The sequence below is a fragment of the Anastrepha obliqua genome, chromosome 5, assembly GCF_027943255.1.
Source record: "Anastrepha obliqua isolate idAnaObli1 chromosome 5, idAnaObli1_1.0, whole genome shotgun sequence".
In the NCBI taxonomy this organism is placed as follows: Eukaryota; Metazoa; Arthropoda; class Insecta; order Diptera; family Tephritidae; genus Anastrepha; species Anastrepha obliqua.
The window spans coordinates 89,932,997-89,960,591 of record NC_072896.1 but is presented as its reverse complement, the minus strand read 5'-3'; the positions used below and the strand labels follow the sequence as shown (position 1 = coordinate 89,960,591).

The window sequence follows — 27,595 nt, the reverse complement described above, 5'->3', positions numbered from 1 at the left end:
ACCAAAATTTAATATTCCGAAGCCAGACCCACGAAATTGGGTCGACTGGTGTAATTTGTAGGGTATTTATAAAGGCGGGTAAATAATTTTCTGAAAACTGAAATAAAAATTTGGCAAAAATAGTTTTGTTTTCCAACATAGCTACCCTTAAGCTAGATACACTTTTTGTAATTTATAATAAACAATTTTTTTTAATATCCATAAAAGCAAACTTTGTTCAAAATAATCTTTTCCCTTTGTAGTAACATTAAAGAAACCAAACTTTGACATTCAGTAGGCAGACCCCGAAAAACATGCCAACTGATGTTGTAATTTGTGTGTCATTTACGAGGGTGCTTCAATAAGTTCCTGAGAATCGGGACTTGGTGCTTCAATGAGTTCCTCTTAGCAAAAAAAAGTTTTATTTTCTAACATAGCCACCCCTTTAGCTCGACACACTACATCAAACGATTCTCGCGGATCACTAAATGGGCACTTGTTCCATCGGCTACCACTTTCTTCGACCCACTTTATGCACATTAGGGCCATTTATTCATATTTGGAGACAAACAATAGTTGCTGAGGACTAAATCTGGAGCAAAAGTTCGGTAAGCGAAGAAATCAGAACCTAAATCATTCAATTATGTCACTGCAACTGCGCACTTCAAAAGTTTTTTCATCGTCAAAGGTCGCTTCAAATCAATTAAATCAAGGTGAAGAGATATTATAGTACTGAGAAAGGTAAAAAGATCTCAACTTCCTTTCTTCTTTGCAAAATAATTCCAAACAATTTTGTGACGAATTTTTAATTTAATCCGAGCACAGGATTGCGTTGTAGGGTTTTGATGACCCAACGATGACTGAGTTACGGTTGTGTTAACTGCTTGATGTTTCTGATGGAGCTTATCAGATTGTCAATATCAAGTCTTGCTCTACCAGATGCTAAGATACCTAAATCTTAGACCCGCAAGAGCAGGACAGCTAAGGAGAAGATACTGAGATGAGTACACCTCATCCTCCATAAAGGTGACTCAAAAACGACTTGAAGTTTTGTCGAATTTCACAGTTGCATACCGCGCGAATAGGGTTCTGTAAGGGCACCCACGAAATTAGACAGCAGAGATTTGTTCATCTTAGAAGATTCTTCGAATGGCTATGATCCACACATGGGTCGAAATATTTTGCGGCATTGCAAATTTGTGTACCTGCCCAGCGCTCGCTCAGTTGACGCGAACAAAGATATAACAAAATTCATCAGGGTTTGAAAGAGTTCAGAAACGAGATATGAAAATAGCGTTAGATGCTTCGGTTGTTCTTGCTGTTATTGTAGCAGTTCGCTAGGCCCTGCTAATGCGGTGTAGTCCCCAATCTTCATCGTCTAACTCATCTAACAGTAGGCCCAGGAAACTTGCTCTTTCGACAGGTTGAATCCAGAGGGAGAGGGGTGTTAGATGAGTGGGTTTAAGAGGGCATATGAATAGGTGGTTAGTACCGGGCGGGCTATCTTCACGCGCCGGACATGGTATTGAGTATGTTGTGGTCAATTCTGGATAATTAGAAGTTTAACCTGCTAAAATATCCAAAGTTACATATGTCTCATGAGGTACTTGAAGCTCTTCGTCTACAGTGGGTGGTGGTTGGGCACCGCTAAAGCGATTCGAGGGTCGGTAGTTTAGGAAGATGGCGAGAGTTTCCCGATGAATGTCGTTTAGTGTCGGTCTACATACCGTCCGGTTAAGTAGTTGCGCTTCGATCTTACGGTCTGTGGAGAGGGCGCCCAAATGGGATTACTCAGCAATTACTTTTATTCCAAATAAGAGCTTCTGCGAAATAAAAAAAAATCCTTCCCTTCTCGTCTTTCGTTTCTAATTAACACAAAAATAAAAAAAATCGACACACATTTTGAGTAAAATACTAAATTAATAAATAAATTGAAGATATCTTGCCAATTTGGTTGACGTCATCGCATTTACTTTTAGTTGCTATTTTTGTTTTTGTTTACATTTCTCTTTATTATATTGTCATCGCTGTTGTTGTGACATACACAAATAATTATTTGCAATATGCTTGCTGTTGTTGTTGTTGCCACTGTCAACGCTGCATTGTAGCCGTCATTGCGTAACGAAGGTTGAGGTTAATTGAGTTGTTTGCCACCGCCTTGACTCACACGTAGCAACAACAACCAGATAGCCTATCATATTTAAAAAGTTGCTGCAAAACACGCGCAAATGCAAACAGAAAAAAAACACGAGAAAATGAGTGCTAGAGATGCGCTGTGGGGTACACCGTAGACCAATGAGCGTGAAGAGTTGCAAGCCAGCTCGTCACCCGCTGAGTAGCTGGTTGCTGTTGATGATGGTGCGGCGAGCGCTTAGCACTAATATTCACGATAATGCATACATAAATATATATATATATGTGTGTCTGTATGTATGTATGAATGAGCGCATGGATGCATCTGCGATTGCTATGCGTAATTGCGGTTTTTGCTGGACACCTGTTCTTGCATGCCACAAATTCTTCTTTTTCACTTCACTCAAATATTGCCAATTGCAACGGCAGACAGGCAGAAACGTTGGTTAATCGTTATGTGGCAACACATATGCTAGTGCCATTTGTATGTTTGTATGCACTGGATTACTTAAATATTTACGCGTGGCTTGGCAACATTGCGCTTAGCGGCTTTGCTCTGCCCTCATTGCCGTGATAATCCCAGCGGTTGTGTTGGTAATGAAATGCACATCCCACACTACTTTAACAAATTCATATGTAGATGTGTGCATGCAAATTGTATATGTAGTAGTAGTAGTAATATTAGCAGGAATGCGTAGGGCTGCCAGAGCAATGATCTTGCATACAAATGCGTGCAAATGCTTCGGTTGCAAAAGCGGTTTCCTCGCAATCCTTGAATATTCAGTGCATTTGTGCGCATAGTGGGAGGAAGAGAGTGTGTATATGTGTGTGGATAAGTGGTGATGCATATGAATGGAATGTTGTGTTGTTGTATTATGCACTGTTAGAAATTAAAGAGTTAGTATTTCCAGCATTCAACCTCTTTTACGTTCGGAGAGATGCGGTAGTGGCTGGTAGAGAGAATTTTTGGGTGGATATTTTGTCCGGTTTTTTCCTGTTTGCGATAAGCTGACTTGCGGATCGAGCAGAATTTATAATATTACCTATCTATAATAAATTTCGGCCAACTGTGTCAAAGAGGCTCACGTTTCAGCGTTCTGTCGGACAATCACAACGAATGAAAGTATCTACAATTTTACGAAATATAAACAGTTCTCCCAATTTCGTAGATATTTTAACTATTTTTATACAGATCACGCGTAAATTCTAGATCTTTTTTGGTCAACATTTGCCAAAAAAAAAAAACCAAAATGGCATTTATTTGACTTAAGCGACATAAGGCAACTGTAGCCGAATGGGTTGATGTGTGACTATCATTCGGAGGTGCGTAGGTTCGAGTCTTCGTGCATGAAACAGCAAGATTTCTGCCAAGAAAAGTTTCTCTTAAAAAAATATTCCGCTCGGTTTGAAACTGTAGATCCGTCTATTTTTTCCCAATATTCTTCCAAATTGTTCAAAATTTTGAGCAAAAAAATAGTTTTTAAAAATATAAAAAAAAAGTTATAAAAATATTAAAAATAACCGAAGATATTTTACGTTAAAAAATAACATACCAAAAATTTCAACATTTATGGTAAGCAATTCCAGAATTAGAAATTTTTTAGTGACTTCTTATAATACCCAAGCCTACAAATAAACAAATTTTTAGAAGAATTGACAACAATGTCCAAAATATATTGATCACTTAAAATGCAATGGTTCGCTTGAATTTTAGCAGTCACAATTCACTGTTCAAAAAAATTATGAAAAAACCACAAGCAATGCAAAATTGAGAAAGGTTTTGATTTTAGTGAACTCCAAAAAGAGATGACATACTTCTTCGATTCGTCAAACGTTTGCAAGTGAATCAACTGATATTAATAAAAATATGTTGGTAGCGCTCGAAAAGAGCTGCTAAAAATTTATATTTGTTTGGAGGCACTTAATGTGCATTAATAAGACAATTTTGCCTATAAGGCCATGAATGAAATAACAAAATAGAATTTCCAGTGTCTCCCTTCCATATGTCTCTGTGTGTAAATTGATACTTACTTGTGATGCTCGCCCTCTGACAACACCGCTTGGGTGCTCGCTCTTCTCAATGGTGTTGTTGACTGCAGATCAAAAATTAAGCAAGTGCAATCAACAGTTTTAGGTATAATTGCACTCACTGGCGGCGAATCTTGCTCGATAACTTTGTTGTTGCTTTCACGGGAAAATTTTTCCGTCGAGCGAGCAGAGTCTAGAATTAGCAAGCTGCCAAGCGGTGAATCGAAAGCGCCTAACATAAAGCTACAGAGTTGTATTTTAAAATTCGAAAAGTATAGTTGTTGATATTCAGAGAATCGTAGTAAAAGAATTCACTATTTCACTTTCTATCTCCATTACCCTAGTCGTCTAATTGTAAATTTTGCATGTCAATTTGCTATGGGTAATAGGAATTTTTATGACTAAAGTTTTCACAGGCTCCCTCTGACTTCTTTCTACTTAAACTCTATAAGAGGAAATAGGAACTATATTAAATAAATAATTTCGGTGTTTATTTTTAAAATGTTAACTCGCATTCCAGCAATTAGGATATAAAGAAACCGTTTTTCACCTTTTAAAAAACGAAACTTTTTTCTCTCAATGATTGATTGATTGAAATGAATGAATTTTTTATTTATATCTCGAACTTTTTATTCAGTTGCTGCACTCTTTCTATGTGTGAACAATTTCAGCACTCAACAACGAAACGCTTAAATTACTCTAGATACAAAGTCATTTGGCATTTGTGGTAATGAAAAAGCAGAAGAATTAGCCTAGTTTGCCACCAAAATGCCACTTATCACTGATCCATTCTACAACAATGATAACATGAAAAGAGCTGTCAATTCGATCGCAGCCAGCAACAGCACACAAAATTATAACAACTACACCCACTTTTACAAACATGTCATTTCCAATAAAACTCCCAATAAAATTCCTTTCTATCCAACGACTGCGCTACGTCGAAGAAACTGTCACCGTTACCAGATTCCGAATCGGTCAAGCTAATTTAACCAAACAAAAAAAAGTGCGTGTAGCATAGTACACATAACAGAAGTGAAACTTTCAAAAGAGGGAGAGACTCGAGATAGAATGAGAGAGAGAGAGAGAGAGACGAAGAATATATATCTAAATAAATTTACAACATTTGCAGAGAATACAAATAGACAAAATTTACAAAAAATGGAGATGGGTCAACCGGTGTAGCTAAACGCCGTACACAAACCGTGGCAACAACGCGCTCTACTCCGAGCGTTTATCACCCCCACAAGCGCAGCGATTCCAGAACCGCAGCAACGGCACAATAAATCCGACGTCGGAATGGATAGCACTTTACAGTTAGTACGCACAAGCACTAGCCAGGAAACGGAAATAAGAGCCAAAAAGTAGGCACAAAACAAAAACGCCCAAAATTGGAACCAAAAAACGCCCCAAACAGTAGGCACCAAAAATATATTTCCTACAAGTTTGCACCAAAAAACAAGCGCCAAAAAGTAGGCAGTGTTATTTCTCACTAGAAATTAGCAACCACAAGGAAAAACTCAGGGAAAATAGCCTAAAGTGTATCTAAGATATACATAAAGTATAGCTCTCTCTCTCCTTTTCCTCTGCGTTATATTTTTTTCTCACTCGTGGAACGAAAATGCCCAAAACATTGCATGGCCTTGAAATTTGACTCTCCATTCTCGCTCGTCCATCGACGCCTAAGAAGTTTCACTTCATATACTTATTTGAATCAACGGACAAATAATAACATGTCGGTCAATCACCTCACCAGTCAATGTGCAACAGCTCCAGCCATAGAAAATGCGATAGGGATCCCTAATCGACAAGATCCCTTCATACAATTTTTTTCGAAATTTTTAAAAAGAAGTAATATTTTCGATGAAATATGACACACCAGTCACGTTATCTTCTCTTTGTAATAATATTTTCTTTGTAATAACTACTTCTTCATTTAACTATAAGACAAACAGGAACTAGTCGTCGCTAACTAAAAAACAGTCTCTTTAGGGTAGCTAAAGGTGCCCCTTTTGCCTGTTGGACTTATTTTAATGATTGATTGTAGGGGTGAAAAAATAGTACAATAAAAAAGGGTATTTAAAAAAAATTAAAAATAAATTTAATTTAAATATTTAATTAGTTATTTAACCCTTTCGCGATATTGTTGCCATATGGCAACAGTAAACTTTAAAAGGCCGTCAACACTCTCTTGTAAAAAATATCAACTTTTTTGTTAGATATTTTCAAAAATTGAAGTTTAATGGTTAAACGGAAATTAAATAAATAATAACCGCACATTATATATCGGTAATACAACATTTTTAAAGAAAGCCTTCTGGCATATAGCACTTCACTCTGAAATTTGTATTTTGCATTTTCAGATTTTTGAGGCATTTTGGGCAAATGTTTTCAACAAGTTTTGAATAAAGTATATAGAAAAATGTTCAATCTGTCATTTGGCATATAAATATTTTTTCGCTCGCAGCTTTAAAAGCTGTGCTAATTTTTAAAACTAAGCTTGTTGCCATATGGCAACAAATTTCTCGTAAGGTGTTAACTTGCATTAGATTGCAGAAGAAGTTTATTTGCGATTGAAACGAATACAACATTAAAAAAAGCACTTAACAAAAAAAAAAAGAAAAACAAAATTTTTTGTATTGTTATTGGTCCTAAAATAAATACTCAGACAAAAATTTGGATTTTTTGGATGGCCCAATAAAAAGATGTAGCGAAAGGGTTAATTAAGGTAAATGCACGTATTATATTTTCACTCTACGAATATTCAAGATTTTGCTGCGCTCTCCTTGTAAAAGCGCACCCGTTTCTCAAGCAATTTTTTCACAGTGTTATTAAGTAAACATTTATATTCTAATTTGCATAACACGCAATTACATAAATGGATGCACTGGCTAGGCAAACACATGCATACAGACGCACACATACATACATACACACCTATCCGTGCATCAATTGGGAAATTGGCGTACTGATGTTAGTTGGTTGCTGAAAAGTTGCAATTAATTTAATTGAAATTGCCGCTATAAACTGCAAACATTTAGCGTTGAGGCAACGGCTTATTAACATATATTTACATGTACATATGTATGTGTATGTATGCATATAAGTAAGCCAACAATATTCCCTGTTAATTGGAATTAGATATTTTAAAATATTTAATAACTGCCTTTGTAATTTTTGCTAATTCAGCAAGTAAAACAATAGAAAACTGGTAAATGCATTCAATTAACAATTTATTAAAATCCTAAGATTAGACAATATAAGCCAAGTGCATCAATTGAAGTTCACACAAATGAATATCTGAAATTCATGCTTCTTGTAAGCTCATTAATCCTTGCAAAGTAAACGCCTGGAGATAAACTAATTTGTTATTGTCTCGGCTTCACAAAGTGTGAGGTTCCTCTCTATTGTGATTCTGCTTTTTATTGCTGTGATTTTTTGAGTAAACCTGCTATCAAATGCGCTAAATACAGTTTGCTTAACATTTAAGCCTTAACAGCAGCGGCATACACACTCACACTTTCGACACGCCGCTTGCTCTCCCTCGCTCACTGCAACTACCAACGTCTATCGCTCTTTGCTCTCTGCGATGAAATTTCTTCAATGCGCCGGAGTTGAGTTTAGACAAAGAGGATCTTAATATACTACTTTAAGTGCCTGTACACAATTTAATTTGCGTTCTGACAAAAACCACACACACCCGCACCAACACATACACATGTATTTACGAGTTTATGTGCGAAGCAGATTGGAAGGAAAATTCAAAGCACAGCACAGTATGACACCGAAATCTAATGTAATTTGCTTGGTGCCATCATAGAGCAACACCGACAGGAGTAATAAAAGCTAAGGATATGAAAGGAGCAGCAAATGTCACAGCGCTATTGATAGCAAATGCAGCGTAGCAGCAGCAGTAAACGAGGAACAGCGTTGACACAAACTACAATAGTTTCCTTAACAAGTTCTTTAGGATGTCCGTGAAAAGCTGGATGGTCTGAATGACACATCATCTCTATGCACTGTTCTGTTGGGTGTGTAAGCCACACCGGCAGCAGTCACATTCCTACGCACACACAAACCCTCTCGCATTCACACGAATTTGTTTCGCACTAATACTAAGATGAAAAGTGAATGTGTGTGCATATTTGAGGCTCACAATCGCTGTAGGTGGCTGTTATTGATGCTGCTGCTGCCTGTCGGTTGTTCTTCTTGGTTGTTGCCGATAAAGCCTTCCATGGTAAGTTTATCAAATTGAAATATCGATTTGCCCTGACTGTAGGTGCTTGGCGGTTACCGTAGCCGTGTAGGTTTGTGTGCGTGACTACTATTCGGTTGATTTGAAAATGTTTTTTTCTGTATAGCTGTCGCAAGCTCGGCAGGAATGGCATACCATGGCATTCTGCCATGAAAGAGCTGCTGATAAAAAATTATTTGCCGTTTAAAGGCAGTCTAGCAATGTAAGCCTCTGAATTTGTAGGAAAACGTTAAGATGCACACCACAAATAGGAGGAGGAGCTCTGCCAAACAGCTAACAAAGGTTTTGCGGGCCAATAATGTATTTGTATATGCAGTTTACATGAAGTTTTGGGCAGCATAAAGATTTAGATGGAAGTGAAGTAAAGAATTTTGAAAAGTACTGGTTACCAAAGTGGTCGCATATGCACTACTTTGAGGAAAGTTACGTAAAAATTATGTTTTGCTCAGGATTTCACGGTTTTATACTTATTTTAGAGGTAATTTTGGCATTCGAAATATTATATCACAAGTTTTGTCCTGAAGGATTCGAGTTTAATGGATTTGCGATCCGAAAATTATTGTTGTTGGTATCAAACAGCTATTCGTAATATACATAAATGTAAAATAAATGTACGAAACTGCTGTAGAATGATTGTTAAGCGACTTGTGCTTGGAATTCGTTTAATAACACTAATCCAGCGGAATCAATGGAGTTCTTAGGTGGCAAGGTAACACAACAAAAAAAAAAAAGAAATACAAAAAATTAAAAAAACAAAAGAAAAAGAAAATAAAAAATGTCCATATTTACGTCTCGATTTTTTGTTATGCGGTCAAAGATCCTTTATTTTGCATACCTTTATTTTTTCATTTTTCGTTCCGACTCTTGGTGCTTAAGAAGAGTTTAGAGCTTTAGTGTCCAAAGAGACTTCTGTTAAAATTTCTGAAAAATTAATGAAAAATATTTTCATGATACATTTAACTCTGCTATGAGTATGTTTTGTACTTCTTCGCAAAAGAGACAGAAAACACCCATCTATTTAGGAGTTGGAGGGTTAAAATGTTCCACAAAAATGTGCTCTGTTATTTTTTACATATAACTGCTGAGCATATCATATATCTAAACGGTAAGGATCTCGTAGTTCCCAGACCAATTTAGCACCATATAAATGTGTAAAAGAATGAAAACTTCGACCTCGACAACACAAAAGTAAAATTCAGATGTAAATTAGCAAAACACCCACACACGTTTATTTTTTCGTTTGCCCTCTCTACCAGAATCCAGTGTGGGAAACTAGATATTATTATAGAAATTTTGATTTTGCCCTACAGTAAAGTTAGTCTGTGGGACTAGTTGCAAAGTGGTCGCAAGTGCTCTACTTGCTTGGAAGTTTTGTCTAACAATTTAAAATAGTTGGTACTACCTACTTATCTCTTGTGAATATACACATATTTTAAAAACTTCAAAATAGACAAATTGATGGTCTAGTTGATGAAGTGGTTACAAGTGGACCACTTTGAAAGGGTTACTCTATAATTTTTTTGAAAATAAAATAACGGAATGGAGCAAAAGAAGTCTGATCATAAAAATGTTTTTCAGCGAACTTCTTTAGAATTTCTTAATATTTTTCATTATATGTATTTATTTTTATAAGTATAATTCTTTGTTAAGCTAACTATTTTAGTTGGAAAAAACTATAGACGGTATATAAAATGCTCAAAATATTAGGCATGATGTATAAGGTTACCATTAATTTTTGCCTAAAAGAAAAAAAAAACTGTTTTAAATTCTGGACAACTGATATTAGGTAGAAGATAATCAAGTAGTACAGACTGGTAGCGTAAGTGTTCCTAAATGGGCCACTTCAAAAAGATGCTATAAAACAGTCCGTAGAAAATTTTACTCAATATTAAGAATATGTAAATGTCTATAAAAGTGACTGACAGCTTTCGAATAAATAATGAAAATAAATAAATCGAAAAAAAAAACAAACATAGAAAACTGAAATGTATATCTTTCATTCTTGTACTTATTCTTGTTGGGTACACACAACAACGTACACACAAAACCCATCGCTGACAATGACAACGTTCCGTATTTGAGGACATGTAGCGAAAGTCCTTAGTTTCATGCTGTTGTCACTGAAGTAAATCTTATGTCGATACGAAGAACGAAGCCGATATTACAAAGTGTTGCAGCTTTTCCAGACAGGACGTCGATTGCAGGTGCACGTATCTAAATGTTTTGCTGCTTTTATTGGCATCTGATGGCTCAATGGCTGCCCCTGTTAACGTCACCGCTGCCACCTTTAGCAGCAACATTAACCCACAGCTCAAATCAGTTGAGCGCTGAAAAGTAGGTAAGCTGCAATATTGACTGCCATCAGCCTGCCGCCTACATCGCATGGATGCATAACTAGCATCTTACCTCGGTATTCCTTGTGGTGGTAGCGGCATAAGTATTGTCCTGCCTTCTGGCTTTGCACGCAATCGCGCTAGTAACGTAATTTCGTCGAGTTTGCGGTGGTGCGCTGACTTCCTTTTGCGCTACCAGCCGTTCGTTTTCCAACTATTTTGCTTTTCACTTTACTTAAGATTACAATAAACGAAAGTGTGTGCATTGGATGTAATACAAAATTGTATTATGCTTGAAGTTGTTACTTTTAATTTCATAAAATACATTCACCATCGTTTATTTATGGTTAGTTGTTGTGGTATTGATGTTGATTGACCTCAAGGCTGTTAAGCGGAAATTCCTTAAAGTTTCTTGGTAAGTCACTGGTGAGTTTGTAGTTGTGGCGTAGGTATTTGGCCGCCCCGGTTGTTGGCTCTTGATGAAGATATTCTTGACTGCCTGCCTGACAGGGCATCTGATTAGGTTTTAAGTGACTTTGACTTTGATAGCCGCTCAGGCGTGAAGTCTTTTACTTAATTAATTGTGAAATTGAGTTGCCAGTCATTTTAGTGTGAAAGTGAGCTACTCGGAAGGTGTACAACTAGATGTCAGGTTAGTCTCGCAAAGTTCAAGGGTTGTCGTGAGGCATGAACTCTGTGAGCTGCTGTTGAAATATTGATGGCTAAGAAATGTTATTAATAACGAATTAAAACAACAATTTAATAACTACAGCGGGGGAAAAGTGCGTTTGTCTACGCACTTTGAAATTGTTGGGAATATAGATATGAAGGAATTTATAGCTTGTTAAGGCTGGAGGGGTAAGGTTAATGCGGTGAAAACAATTACTGCTTACAAATTGTTTTAACTGTAGCCATCGTAGCCAAATGGGTAGGAGCGTGACTTTCATTCGGTAGCGCCCGTTTTTGAAATTCCGTCCATGAAACACGAAATGATAGGTGATTTCTTTTCAAAGAATAGTCGCCGCTTGGTTCTAATAAAAAAACCATTTTTCGTTCGAAGGTAGCATAAAACTGTTGGTTCCTCGAACAACATCAAGACGCATGCCATAAATAGGTGGAGAAGCGCATTCAAACAACCAGCGAAAGTGTGCAGAGAAAAATTTGTTGTTCGATTTTTCAATTTTTCGTACCATTTGGAGGCCAAAAAAGTGATTTTTGTTAAGAAGAAAATCGCCTTATTTGTTACTGCTACAGATTAATAATTGTAAGTATTAAAAATAAGAGCAAAAAAAGCTCTCATAAGTACCTAGTGAAATATGCGAAGAAGTACTATGTAAAATCTCAAAGCTATGGTAGTCACGGACTTCAAAAATAACAACTTTCAGAAAAAAGGTTTAAAATCGAGAAGGTACAGAAAACCGGTCTGTAGCTACGAATGATTAAATCCTCATAACTTTATCAGTTATGACGCAATGTTCTTGAGATATTAAGAAAAAAATGAAATGAGTGATATTGTGAAAAGAAAATATAAAAAAATATTTAAAAAAGAAAAAAAAAAGATATAAATAGTTTGCGCTTCCTTAAGTAAATTTTTTGTTATGTCTTTGGTAAAATTAGTTTTCGAAATTTGATACTTCACTTCATCAGTATCAAGTAGCGTTACAGCTCGGGGTGAGTTTTAGCATCATTCGCAATTTTCTTCCAGGCGGTTCGATTTTTGGCTGATTCCCTCCCGTTATTTACGTGCATGTTTTTCAGCTCCATGATCGCTTGGTCTAGCCACTGCACTCTTGGGCGTTCTCGTGCTTTTGAAATCAGCGGATTATAAGGGGTCAAGGTTTTTTGCGGGCGGTCATTGTTCGTGCGTTCCATATACGACCCTATTTCACTTACACCTTTCAAACTCAAAGGCTTGATATTCTAAGTGAAGACTTTGCACTGCCTGAGCAATCTATAAAGTAAAACCAACTCAAAAAGAAAAACACATATATATTACCCAAAACAACCAACTTGCTGGTTATTAAATGTCCAACCAAATAAGGGGCTGCGTGAAATGCAAAGCCAGCTGTTGATACAAAAAAAACAAAAAAAAAATATATATATATACACACAACGATAAAAGACTGCTTTTACTGCAGAAAAGGAAATCTAATAAAGCCATGTATTAGATTCTGAAAATGTATCAACACCCAAGCGGATTAAAGTGAAACCCCAACGCCTAAAATGGGAATACATACGCACAAATATAGGCACGTCGCATGCACACCCTATGAAAGCTGGCGACAGAGTGCCAACAGCTGGAACAAGAAAAAGGAATACGCTTCGCCATAGTGGAAAGTATTAAGTTCTGGACACACGAAACGGCCCACATACAATGGCGATGAAGTCTGGCACTCAGCCGGCATCTAGATTTGACTGCCAGAAATAGGAGGCGGCGGCGGCGCCACATATTGTGACGAACGAATTAAATATTTATGAAATAACAGCGACAACAAAAACAACAAGGGGCGTGATATGAATGAAGAGAGACAGAGAGAAAAACAAATCGAAGGAAATGTAGACGCAAAATGGTTAAATTAATAAAAAGCATGAAATGTTAGAAATGGACGAAGAGGTGGCAATTTCACGGGCCACAGAAATTGGGGTAAATGTAATCAAATAAAATGAAAATAAAAGGAAAAACCTAACGGGGGAGCATATTGAGCAACAAGTTGTCGTTGGAAGGAGGGTGAGGCAAAAAAGAGTGAGTGAGCAATAAGAAAGAGAAATGTTTACAAGCAAGCATTGGTGTGGCGGCATAGAAAAACAGCGGCTGAGGGAATATAAAAGAAAAAAACCAAAACGGTGGTTAATAAGCACAGCTGGTGGCATAAGTATATGAGTCAGAAAAAGAGCAATTTTTGAAACAGCGGTTACTTAATTAAACACGCGAAAGGCAGTGATGTGTGCAAGTGCGACATATGCAAGCCTGATTTCTTGAAGTAAAAACAAAAAAAAAAATGCTTTGTTGAGTTTAATAATACGGCGGGCCATGGGCTTGCTTAAAAGAAATTGACTTTGCGCAGATTTCAGTGCCTTGCAGGATTTTCTTCGACAAAGATTGCAAGGAACCCAATTCGGGCAATGACAAATCTCCGAGTGTATTTGTGCTACGAAAATGCAAGTCATAAAAAACATTTGCCATTCGGAGTCAGTTTAAAACTGTAGGCCCCACCATTTGTGAAATAACATGAAGATTCACCCCACAAATAGCAGAAGGAGCTCAGTTAAATACCCGAATAGGGTTAATTGTTTATTTTAATTTTTGTTTACCATTACAGAAAATTTATTAGAATTTTGAAATTTCCTCAGTACTTCTTTACATCTTGTCTACCTTGGGACCAGCATGAACAACGATATCAGCTTGAGTGTCAAACGGGGAATAACTCGCGCAAACAGATGTTACTTTGGGCTCACTAAGCAATTGAGACGTAGATCTCTCTCATGAAGGGCCAAACTGACACTCTACCAAATGCGCATCATTTCCGTCCCGCTATATGGCGATGAAGCATGGACCATGTCAACAGCAAATGATAAAGTTTTCGAAGCCTTCGAGAGAAAAATTCTCCGTAAGATCTTTGGTCAACTGATCTTTGGAAACAGCGAGCTATAAGGGCTATATAGGGATGTGGACACAGCTAAGCGTGCAAAAATACAGCGACTACGCTGGCCTGGCTATACCCAACAAAGCGCTCCGAAATGCAAAAGAACCTCGACGTTTGGGTGGAAGAATCAAATTGAATTGAAGATTAATGGGGAAAAAACTAAATCGCTTGTAGTAAATGTCGCGGAACCAAGTAGTAGCTTTAGCGTTATGAATTTCAGCATTCAAAATGTCAACAACTTCACCTGCCTGGGAAGTGTAATTTCTACGGACGTAGGTGCAGAAGATGGCATACAAACCAGAATTGCAAAAGCTCGTAGCGCGAACTTTGGGCGAATTGTAACCAGTTACCAATCCAGAATGAAATAAAGCAGAGGAAGTGGAGGTGAATTGGCCCTATTATTCGAAATGATCACACATAAATATTCCGGCAAGCACTCGATTGGAACCCGCAAGGCAATAGAAAAAAGGACGCCCTAGGTGCACATAAAAGATAACCCTCGAAAAAAACTTAAGGCATCCTGACCGGTGGAAGCGTTCTATAGAGGTCCTATGACGCATCAGAGAGGACACGAATTAAGCGGCTTCATCAGTGCCATATCAATAGACTTGAACCCATGAAAAAAAAATATCTTCGTTTTGCACTGAGATTTGTAAACATCACAGATCCGATAACTTCATACAAGGCAAGTCGTGCATTTCTCCATTTAAAATCGTTACAAACTGGAAGAAGCATATTTTCACTCTGCTTTGTTTTCGATATTATAAATGCGACAGTTGACTCGCCTTTACTCTTAGAGCTGATTCATTTTCACATACATCAAAGAAAACTTCGAGTAATGATTTATTCTTCCTAGAGCTGGTTGGAACCAAGGTAAAAATATTTTTAGAGGTCTTCTATTTAGCAGACCGTTATTCGGCTCACAGCGAGTTGAACAGAATCAGTTGATGGGCTGACGTCACTTGGAATGTGTTCAATAAAATTTAGCTTGTGTTAGTAATGCACGAAAATATCAAGCAATGATGCTTCATTGCCGTTTGAACAACGACTGAATGGACGACTGTGAAATGATGGTGCAGAATTCGGTTGTCGAATCTCTCAACTGACGACGCAGCCGAAGTTCCCTCACAATTTTCTTTTGTACCATAGCTAAATAGTAAACCTGGTAATCTAACATCCTTGCGAAAAGCGGTAGGTTTTAAAAATATACCCTCGTCCACCGAATGCATTTTACCCACCTTAAGTATGAAACGGCAGATTATTTGTTCTATCACTAACTGACAAATGGTTGTTCTAAGCCATCATTGCGTTACTTAGCGAACCTACTCAATAAGCAAATATGACTCAGCTGCATATTCTCCTACTGAGTTTCACTTTTTCTACTTCAATTCTAATAATTAACCATTTTCTTGTTACACCCACATCCTCGATTTTTCTGAGAAAACCGATTTCAGAAAACACCTGCTGCTCAACACAAAAAACATGCATGTGGCAGATACAAACAAAACGTTTAAGGAAAATTGATGAATTCTAAAAGCCAGCAAGCACAAACGTCACGAAACTGGAGGCGGAAGCGATAGTTGCACAAACAAATAACTGGCTATTGGAATGCTCTAACAACAGCAAGGCAATTTTTTTCTGCTGCGTATAACACCGCAAACCAATAAGAAATGTTTGTGCTTCAGAGCGCAAATTGGGAAATTACTGAACATTATTCAGCCTGGAGTAGCAACAAAATAATGTAGTGCGGTGTGGTGTGGGATTCCAAAAAGGATACCATGCGGCTGATGAGAACCTATAACCTATAACTACTACCAAAAATTTTCGTGTACGAGCTAATGCATATTTCAAAAGGGTCACAGTGCGTAGCCTACTTCCATTTCGCATGCCACCTGAGTGGGTTTTATAAACCCATCTTCAGTTTAAGTGCGCATCGTTGCTGCGGAAACGAAAATTCGTACGGACAGCAAGGGCAGTGGCGAAGGAGTAGAAGCGAAGCTGCTGTGCTTTGGTCTTCACAGTTCCTTTACAGTTGAACTCATTTCCTGCCTACTGTATGCTGCATGCTGCATGCTATCGGTAGTTCTGCGCCCTTCTTGTGCCATAATTGTGACCATCAGTTGGCTGTCAGTTCATTTTATGGCTGCACTAATATGAAAACGCAAAGGCCATCAAGGACGACGAGCAGTAGCACAAGTACCGGTAGCAGCAGCAGCGGCCAGTCCGCCAGCAAGCAAGTGCGGTGTTGGTAGCCAACAACTCGTTGTGGACTGGCCGAAAATAAGCAGTTTCTGTAGCAATGAGAAGATGCAGTGGCAATGATAAATTGGTAGAAAGGAGTGGAATGACTGCTGCTAAAGTTGGATAGTCAAGTAAAACAGCGGAAGGTATCTACAGACCTACAAATCTACTCATACCTCTAAGGTACGTTTAGCAGTAAAGGAAGGCAAGCGGAAAACCATCCGAGCACGAATAAAATATTACAAATGAACGAATGAATGAATGAGTAAATGAATGGACGATGGCGTGGCTGAAATTGTGTTGTATGGATTGAAGGTGAAAAATTACCGTTGAGTGCGCTGGAAGGTGGATGAGAAATAGTAAGCGCACTCTACTTGTAATACATGTATTTGCCAACTAAGACGAGAAGAGAACTGTAAATTATTTCTACATACAAACAGTTAAGCATTCATGCATTTATATTTATGTCTGTACGCTAACTTCCAGCTTCTGATTACTTTCAGTTGCGCTGACTTCTGCTTTTCTCACTTCCCACTCCTTTCTGTATAGCGAATGGTTGGCGCTGAAACCTGATCGCCCGCATTACTTGTTGACCTTTGAAATGAAATGGCAGCAATACCAACAAGCAACCAACGACAATACCATTTAAAGGAGTCTGAAATTAACAACGAACAACGGTAGGCTATGTAGACACCGCAAAGTTGTGGCATCAACAGCTAAGCAGCAGTGCATATAGACTACAACAATGCAGCTTAAGCAGCGCTGGAATGAAGATGTTTGAAAATTAATACGGGCATTAACAAGTTGCCCAATGTCTCAAAGTTGGCTCCAACTAGTTTAGTTTGAGTGCCAGATGAGCCAGCTACGAATGATTTTCACCACACGCGCACACTCTTACACTCTTGTGTATATAGCGCACACTCTTGCACACACGTATATATAGCTGTGTATATGTTGCTATAATAGTTGTGCAAAATTATATTTATTGTCACTTTCCTGCTACTATTTGTTGTCTTTGTAGAGCTCAATCCTGGCACGGACATCCATAAACTCGTATATAGCAGGGCAAATCTAAATTTATTTCTATGGTATATAGGATATATGTCTGTATGTATGCACGTACGCATGTTTGCATGCAAGTTAATTAAAGGTGACGGGTTGTTTTAATAAAGTTTTATGTACAAATTGAGTTGTAAGCGGATTTCATGAGGGTCCGCCCGCAGCTTATGGGCAAAGGATCTAAGCTAACGAATAGCTTTTAGTGGGCTAATTTTACTATGCAGGTCCGTATGTATATATGTGTGCATTGTATGTGTGTATGCATGTATGTATGTTATTCAAATTGAGTTGTGTGCAGATCTCGTCATTTGTTTAATGAAATTACAGCAAAACTTTGGCTTGCCTGCAACTGCTCTTGCGTGGGATTAGCGCAAGGACCCGGATATTTAAAAGCAGTAAACTCCGTTGTTTGCTTAAATTTAAATTTAAATTTAAAAAATAAATTTCACGAAAAAAATAAAAACAAAATCTAAATTATACATATACATAAGAAATAGATTTTAAGGGTTGAATAAAAAAAAAAATATTCAATTTTATTTACACAATTTGGTGTTAAGATAAAAATGCTTACTTTTAAATGTATTTTTTAATGTAATAATATTTTTTTGCTTTAGATACAAATTCTTTCGTAAAAAAACTAAAATTTCCTTAAATTAAAAAATTAAATAGAATTTAAAAAATATGCTAGAAATCAAATTGAAATTAATTAAAATATTTTGAACTAAAAATCGTTGTTTTTCATATTTTCTTTGTTTATTGCAAATACAAAATAATATATTTTTTTTTTTAATTTCTTTTTAATTTTTTTTACTTTTCCTTTACTGAAATCTAATTCGAATTATTTAAAATATTTAAAGGTAAACTAAAGTTTTTTGGTTTTTTATATTTTCGTGGTTTCTTGCAAATACCAAAACTTTCTTTTTAAAATTATCTAAAATAAGTTTTCATTTTTTACTTATTGAAACAAAATTAAAATTATTAAAAATATTTAAAAATTAAAGAGGGTTTCAAAAGTATGTACATATATTAATTTTTTTTTTATATTTTCGCGTTTTCTTGCAAATACCAAAACTTTCTTTTTGAATTTCCTTTTTTTGTTTTTCCTTTACTGATATCAAATTGAAATTATTAAAAATTGTATATGGGTTTCCAAAGTATAGTATATTAAAATTTGCTATTTTTTATATTTTCGTGGTTTCTTGCAAATACCAAATATTTTTTTTGAATTTTTCTTAATTTCTTTTTCATTTTTCCTTTACGAAATCCAAATCAAAGTATTGAAAATATTTAAAAATTATTTAGGCCTTCAAAAGTATGCTTCAAATTGTTGTTTTTTTATTTTCGTAGTTTTCTGCAAATGCTAAATTTTCTTTTTAAATTTCTCTTTAATTTTTTATATTTTTCTTTTACTGTAAAACAATTCACATTATTCAGAATATTTTAAAATTAAATAGCCTTTAAAAATATACTAAAGTTCTTTTATCTTTTGCTTAAAATACAAATTATTTCATAAAACAATTTAAATTTCATTAAATTAAAAAATTAAATAAAATTTAAACAATTCATATATACGAATTCTATCGTTGTTTGGATAACATATTTTTATTTTTTCCTTACAGAAATCAAAATATTTAAAACTACAATTTTTTATATTTTCGTTGTTTCTTGCAAATTTTCTTTTTTTTAATTTTTCTTCAAAAATTTTTTATTTTTCTTTCACTAAAATCAAATTCAAATTATTAAAAATATTTAAGATTGAAATACCGTTTAAAAATATACCACAATTTTCATTTTTAATTTTCAGGTTTTCTCGCAAATACCATATTTTGTTTTTGATTTATTCATTAATTTTTTCTTTATTTTTCCCTTACTGAAATAAAATACTGGGTTTCAAAAGTATACTAAAATTTGTTGTTTTTTTATAGTTTCGGGATTTCTTGTAAATAACAAATTTTATTTTTAAATTTTTCTCTATTAAATTATTATTTTTCCCTTACTGAAATCAAATTAAGAATTAGCCATTCTAAAAAAATGTGTGATTCTGCAACACTGCAATTTTCAAGCTATTTCATGTTTCATAAAAAAACTTAAATGTTTTCTAAATACTAATATGAAGTCAGTATTCTTTAATATTTTTCATAATTTGACCGATATTGCTTGGAAAATTTTCTAGGAAATAAATAAATTTTGTATCTTAAAACTCTGAAAGCGAAAGTTTTTAACAAAAACATTTTTTAAATAGGAAAAGGGAAACGGTCGCAAACATTTTTTTAAATATGAAAATGTTTTTTAATTTCCAAACAAAAAATTACAAAATTATTAGGCAAAATTTGTAAAAATTAGGCATTATTCTATTTATGTTTAAAAATGTGGACAGACTTTTTAACGTAACATTTTTTTTATCGTAATTTTTATCGTAAATTTTTTTATAGTACAATTTTTTATCGTACTTTTTATCGTAAATTTTTTTTTATCGCAGACATTTTTTGATCATAAAAAGTTTTTGTTTTATTTATTTAAAAAATATTCAGAAATGTAATTTTACTATGTATAATAGGTTCATCTGAGTGCGGGCCCCCTGGCTGGATATGTAAAAGCTTCATCTCTTAACCATTCATCTATCGAATTCCAAATTTAAATATTTTCCATTTCCACTTTCAGCATTAAAAAATTGTTTGTGTGCGTATTTATTTCTTTTGCCAGTTTATGCACGCAAAAGCACACATATACGTACATATGTCCATTACAAGCCCAACAAATTACTCAATTACAAACATAAGCTTTTCGTAAATACTGCTGAAAAAAGTTGCGGAGAGTGAAAATTAAAAAAAAAATAAAAATATTGACCCAAAGCATCAAAACAAAATAAAAACTTCATACTTTCATCTCTGTGGTTGACATCTATGCGACTACAATACAACCACACCAAGCACAATAAACTTTTTCGCATGACAATCGAGAATACAAGCGATCAACAAGCTGAAAGTTGTTGGAAAAATATTGCAAAAAAAAAATGGGACAAACGATAAGCGGAAAGTTGTGAGTTGTGTGGAAGTCCTATTTAGAAGAGATACAATCTGAATGGACAGGATAAGCAGCAGCCGCGCAGAAAAGTACGGATGAACAAATAAGCAAGTAAATATTTATTTGCTGAAGCGTGAACTATTAAGAGGTGGACAAGCGGACATAGGGAATAAACAAACAATCGAACAGAGGAGAGATAAATGCACACTACACATACACACATTCGCAAACTAAATAACTGACAGTAAAGATAACACAACCACTATTAGTACAATTACCAATACAATTACAACCAGCAACAGCAACTATGAATGTGTAACAAATGCACAGTCGCATGAATACCAATGAACTTTTTGTGGGGGCCGAGAGGGCGGGCCTATAAATGATAACAAACTCACACACACCTAACACATTCTCATAGCACACGGATACTCATGGGAAGCTTGTACAGTACAACGCATATAATGTCCACACCGACTCAAAGTTGTGTTTGTGCGTGCATTGTAATCGACGACAGGGCAGAGGTTAACGAAAGAGGGAAAAATATATGGAGGTGAAATCGAAATACAAAAACCATCTACGTTGTTCTACAGCACTAAACTACAATTTGAATCATTGTACATTGTTTTCGTCGCCCCCTCACTTACTTACACACACACACACACCTGTGCACACTACGATATTTCTTTTTTAGTAATGTGTGGGTGATTTATTTACGTGTAAAAGCATTTGCGGGCAAGTGTTTGTGTACCAGCACAGAAATGCTGTTGTATGGGAGGTTTTGTGTGCAAATGGCAAGTGATTTCGATTAATGACAGGTTTTGTTTTCGAGCGAAGCGGTATGGAGTACACCTATTGGGGGAGGGAAGCGTGCGCTGACTGCTGTTGGCAGTTAACTAAATTTTATTTCGGCAAAGAGGTAATTTCTCATTTGCGCTACTCATACGCCATGTCCATTGCTTTAAGAGTGCAGAACGACTTTTATGGTCAGACTTTATCGACTTTGGGCGTGAATTTAGTATAATTCTATTAGAGTTAGCGACTATAGTTTCCAGGTAGCTTTCTAAAATTTAATTTCATATCGATTTATGGATATAACCTTTTAAAAAGGAACGTCGAATCACGAAAAAATGTCGAACCAGGGAGCCCAATTGAAGGTTTTAAAAAAAGTGTCCGACAGGGGTTTAACACCTAACCGATTTTTGGATAAGCTCAAGAAGCAGAAGTGGAACCGAACCAAACATTTTAAAGCGCCAAATAATAAGCATGCAATAATTAAAAAAAAATCCCGTATTTTATTAGTAAAAAAATAATCAGTCGGAGGTATTGTCGCAGTGTGAATATCAACGTCAATTTACTAATCATTTTGCGCCAATTGGGCAAACATTCCGGCGCTTATCTGCTCGACTCTAAAAGGCTGAAGCCACCCGAGACCTCGCAGAGCTTGGCTGCCCCCAGACTGGTCGCATGGACGGGCCAAAATATCGCGTCTGTGGTCGCCGATGTCGCTGAGAATGAAGAAACATCAACCAGCCGATGCAATTGGAAAAAACCAGGGGGACCCTAAAACGAATTTTTGTGAAAGACCTACATTCTTAATGACTGTCAGTCGCTTGTGAATTACTATCAAGCCAAGGATGTTTTTGTGTCCAAAATAATCATAAGCGACGAGTCGCATTTCCACTTAACCGGTTACGTCTATTAGCAAAATTTTCATTTTTGGGGCAAAATCTGTGTGTGATGCACGCAAACTTATATTCCTCCCTAAGAATAAAATGAGGGAGGCTATTGCAGACATACATCTGTACAGTATGGGGATATGACCCACTGACTCGAATACACCTTTTCCTTAAATGTAGCGCTATAGCGCGGAGAGTGTTGAGACATCTCGGCAGCCAAAAGAAAGGGATACATTCTTAGCCCAAATCAGCTGGATCTTAAGTTTAATAAGGCAACTGGATTTGAATGAAGTGCTGTGAAGAGTAGAGAGTACAAAAGGCCAGGAGGTCGAAGTGGAAACCACAATTCTATTCTATTCTATTCTTCTATATCTATACTGCTCAGAGTCTTAACTCACCTGGACTTTTCTCTGAAAAGGAATCTTTCTCTAGCTGTGCTATCACCAGCAGGTGGCACATGGAATAATTTCGAACCGTTTAGAGAATTTGAAAAATTTTTATATAAAATGAAGAAAAACAAACAAAGATTTGAATAGTGCATTATCATACGATAGGTATAAATAGAGTATCCAGGAATGCTCTGGGTGCCAATAAATATCTAAGCACAGCAGAGTTTTGAAAAATTTTTATAGCCAGTAGGCAAATTTTAGATAATTTATTTGTAATTCGTTTGTTTGAAATTGCCTTTCTGCAAAAATTTACCAGATTTTTAAAAACAAATTTGCAATGCAACAACCTTTGTTTTTTCCCAGCTTCTTGTGGCCATTGTAGGTGCTGAATGTCTGTCCTATGTATGAATAGGCGAAACTTTTCAAACATCTAAAGCACTGCAGGTGGGCATTCTTGATTTTCCGAAATATCTGCAATATTGTACGTGAGCGCAACGCTCTACAGCACGGATATGTATGTACAGGGCGTTCCATTTAGCGTTTGGAATAAATAAATGACGCATAAATATTTTTGCATTTTTTTTTTCGTTGGAAAGAGTAAAACTTTGCATTAAACTTGGACAAAAATTTAATTTAAATGACTTCCACAACTTGTTTTATAGTACCCATTTAGTCAGTATAATTTTTGAGTTCATTTTGATTAGTTACGGCACTTGAATTGTCTCTAAATGGTTAGGTAACATTTAGTTTTAGCGGTTTAAGTTAATGCTTGTCAAAATTTATATAGATTGAAGTACTTTTAAACGACTGTGGTCTTACCTTGTACTACATAAATAAGTAAAAAAAAGTAAACTAAATGTCTAATGGAGCCGAATCACAGTTTCCATGTGCTCGTTTATATAGTTTCGTCCCCTTAGTATTAAAATAGCCTATAAATTTTTTGATGTTTTGAGAAAATGAATTTCAAACTTTTTGTCGAAAGTAGCTCTCACTCAAATCTCGTTATGTCTGTAAATATTTATTATTATTGACTGACGTTTTGACGCACTTTGTGGAACTAGAATTTGACCAAATTTTGACCACATATAAAATCGACGATGGAGAATCCAAAAATTCAATAAAAAAATAATAGCCTATGAGCACATAGGCTATTGTTATACTAAGGGGACGGTTTGACCAATCATTCGATCTTCGAATATTTTATTTCAATATTTTAGCTTTGCTGAACTAAATCCCTGTCCCAACACGAATGCCAATTCAGCTGTGAAAATCACAAAAATTCAAATTTCAAATTCTAAATTCAAGAAATATAGCACCCTGTATTCATGCATTCTTATGCTATAGTACTTGCATAGGAGCAAAATATAGGAGGATATATTAGCATTTACCCACATTTGGGCGCATGTGTGCATGTATATGTTTGCTATATTTTAAAGTAAATATATTTTCGTTTGTCAGCAGTGTGATTGTTTCACTTCCTGCAACCGAACGGGGCATCGACAGTCAATGGTTGTGTGAAAGGAGACGAAGAGCATCGGTGCAGGTGTGAGTCAGCGTTTGTGCGAGAGTGAACGGAAGCGATTGCTTTCAAGAACGACATCCCACTGTTTGCTTCTGTATATCTGTACAAACAGGCGGGCATATGAAAATTTATAAAGCATTGTTGTTGTCTGTAGCACTTGAATTTAGATTTTCAGTGTTTGCATGGGACTTCCTCTTTCAATATTTATTATTACATGTTTTCTGAACTTGCAAAATATTGCTCTGAAATGCTGTGGCCTTTAAAGGAATTGGAAGATTAAAAGGCCTAAGTAATTTACATATATTTTGCTTTTAAATTTGTTTCTTCTTTTATTAACATACCTGTTGATTTCGCATGCTCGTATGTCTGGGTAGAATTTTGCTGATGCTATGATGAAAATGTCTGCGAGCTGTAAAGAGAAGAGAAGGGGATTTTTGATTAGCATGGCAGCATTTAAAATATTTTTAAATTTTTAATTTATTTATGGGAGGTGACTAAGGTATTTTTTTCTGTTTATTTAAAGTGTGCCTTAATACAAAAAAAAAAAAAATTATCTCTCAGTTTCGCATACCGTAAGTTGGTACACATTGACGTTATGAAGAGAACTGAACGCTAAAGCATTTAATTAACGAACATCTACCGTTATAATAGTGAGTTTGGCAAGAGAGCTTTATGAAAAATATCATCTGTGCAGGAATTCAGAATTTTTCGTATGTGGCAAAATTTTAGAGTTGGGTGCCTTGGGAGTTGAGTAAACCAAATCAAAAGATTTATTTAAGAACCAAAATATTGAAAAAAAATTTTTGAAAATTGTGTGGTCTACCAACTATAATACTTTTTTTACATTCTTATTTTAAAAAAATAAGTGGAATAATATATAATTTTTATAATTTTTTTTCATATATAAAAAATTGGTTTTGTTAAACATTTTCGCTTTTTTTTTATTGGCGCGTGCACCCTTCTTTTGCGTGTTTGGCCGAGCTCCTCCTCCTATTTGTGGTGGGCGTCTTGATGTTGTTCCACAAATGGAGGGACCTACAGTTTCAAGCCGACTACGAACGGCAGATATTTTCTTATGAGAAGCTTTTCGATGGCAGAAATACACTCGGAGGTTTGCCATTGCCTGCCGAGGGGCGACCGCTATTAGAAAAAACTTTTTCTTAATTTTTGATCTTTCGCCGAGATTCGAACCGACGTTCTCTCTCCGAATTCCGAATGGTAGTCACGCACCAACCCATTCGGCCACGGCGGCCGCCGTTAAACATTTTCGCTTTCACCTTGCCGAATTTTGGGATTCAAAATTTATTTATTTCCTTCAAAATTTTCCAAACAATATTCGTCAAATTAAAAAAAAAATTGTTATTCACAGAAAACCCCGAAAATATAAAAGAACAACAAATTTTAGTATACTCTTGAAACACTGTTTAATTTTTAATTATTTTTTATTTCAGTAAGGGAAAAATAAAAAAAGAACTTAAAGCACAATTCAAAAAGAAAATTTAATATGTATGCGAATGAGAATTATTAAAAAAAAATTTTTTGAATAAGAATTATGAAAATTTTATTCCCACCTGATGCCCATGAAAAAAGTTTGTTTAAGAAATAACGGAAAATTTAATGTCAAAAAAATTTTATTCCCACTGAAATGGAAATACGAAAAATAAATTTTTTCAGGAAGTCCTGGAAAATTTAATGTCGAAATAAATATTTTTTCATGAGCATTTTAAAAAAATTATTTGCACTGAAATCAAAATATGAAAGAAATGTTTTTTGGAAGTCTCTGAAAATTAAATTTAAAAAAATAAACACTTTTTGGGGGATTTTGAGAGATTTATTCCCACTAAAATGAAAATATGAAAAGAGTTTTTTGGAAGTCTTGGAAAATTTGATGGTACAAAAATACTTTTTCGAGCATTTTGAGAATTTTATGCCCATTGAAATGAAAAAAGTAAAAAACAATTGTTTTTTGGAAGTCTATGGAAAATTAATGTAAAAAAATACTTTTTCATTAGAAATTGAAACAAGTTATTCACACTGAAATGAAAATATGAAAACAAATTTTTTTTGGAAGTCTTGGAAAATTTAATTGTAAAAAATGTTTTTTTGCTGAGCATTTTGAAAATTTTATCAGGTCAGTCCATAAGCTCGTACGCTTTTTAAAGCTGGTTTTAAAATTAATAAAAAAGTTGTTTAAAGTATTTATTAATCAATAATATATTCTCCTGCATTATTTACAATTTCTTCCCAACGTTAAGGCAAATTTTTAATTCCCTGCTCAAAAAATTGTTTGTCCTTGGAGCCAAAATACGCTTCAATATCCCTTTTTATAGCTTCTTTTGAAGAGTAGTTTTTGTTACTCATATGGGATTGAAGCCCACGGAAAAGGTGATAATCACAAGGTGCAATATCCGGAGAGTATCCACCACCAACATTAGCTCCCATCCGAGCTCGTTCAGCTTGCCTAATGTTTGCCTTACGGTATGAGGTCTTGCGTTGTCGTGGTGAAACAAAACTTTGCGTCTATTCACTAAAGACGGTCGATTTTTGTTAAGTGCCTCATTCAGGTTTGATAACTGATTGGTAAAATCCGTACGAACTTGTGGACTTACCCGATATTTTCAAAATTTCTTTAGAGCCTTAGAAAAATTATTGTTGAAAAAAAATTATTTTGCATGCAACTTCTGAAAAATTTTTACACGACAAAAGGAAAAATATTTTATGTGGATTGAAAGTTTTGCATAATCTCAAAAAAATTATTTTACAAATTTTTAGAAAATTTTATTCAGAAAGAAAAGTTTTTGTTTGCTTAGAATCATAGTTTGATGAAAAAAAGAGTTTTTACAGAAAAATTGTGCGAATATTAAACCGTTTTTTATATTACAAACATAATATTTTTTAACAAAATGAAAAATACGTTAAGCCTAAAATTTGTAGTTAATCAAAGAAGACAGATTTCATGAACAGAACTTTTAAAACAAATAAACAAAAAAAAAAAAATTAATTATTTTTGTAATTTGCTGAGAATAGTTGTCTTGTTTTGAATCTTAGCTTTAATTGTTTGTTTTTGTCCAAGGAAAAGTTTTTTGCAAACCTTCTGTTGTATTTTTGTCATGAAAAAGCTCCTCATAAAAAACCAATTGCTGTTCCAAGGCGGTATAAAATAGTACGCACACACATATGTTTGCAAATTTTAATACCATTTTTAGAACCACAATGAAAAAATGTACGCCGTAGGTTAATCAAAAGTTTTCGGAACTGTATAAAATATTTACCATATTTACACATACATACAAATATATTTAAGTAAAT

At 35.2% G+C, this 27,595-nt stretch overlaps 1 protein-coding gene across 5 annotated transcripts in view; it reads right to left on the bottom strand.

Annotated features, from left to right (window-relative positions):
* The window catches only part of LOC129249198 (uncharacterized), a 158,762-nt gene that overhangs the window by 95,602 nt on the left and 35,565 nt on the right, over positions 1-27,595 (bottom strand). For all 5 annotated transcript variants that reach the window (XM_054888872.1, XM_054888878.1, XM_054888879.1 and 2 more), the window contains exon 2: positions 24,628-24,695. The gene's annotated coding sequence lies outside the window, so the exon portion shown is untranslated. The remainder of the gene's footprint in view (positions 1-24,627; positions 24,696-27,595) is intronic.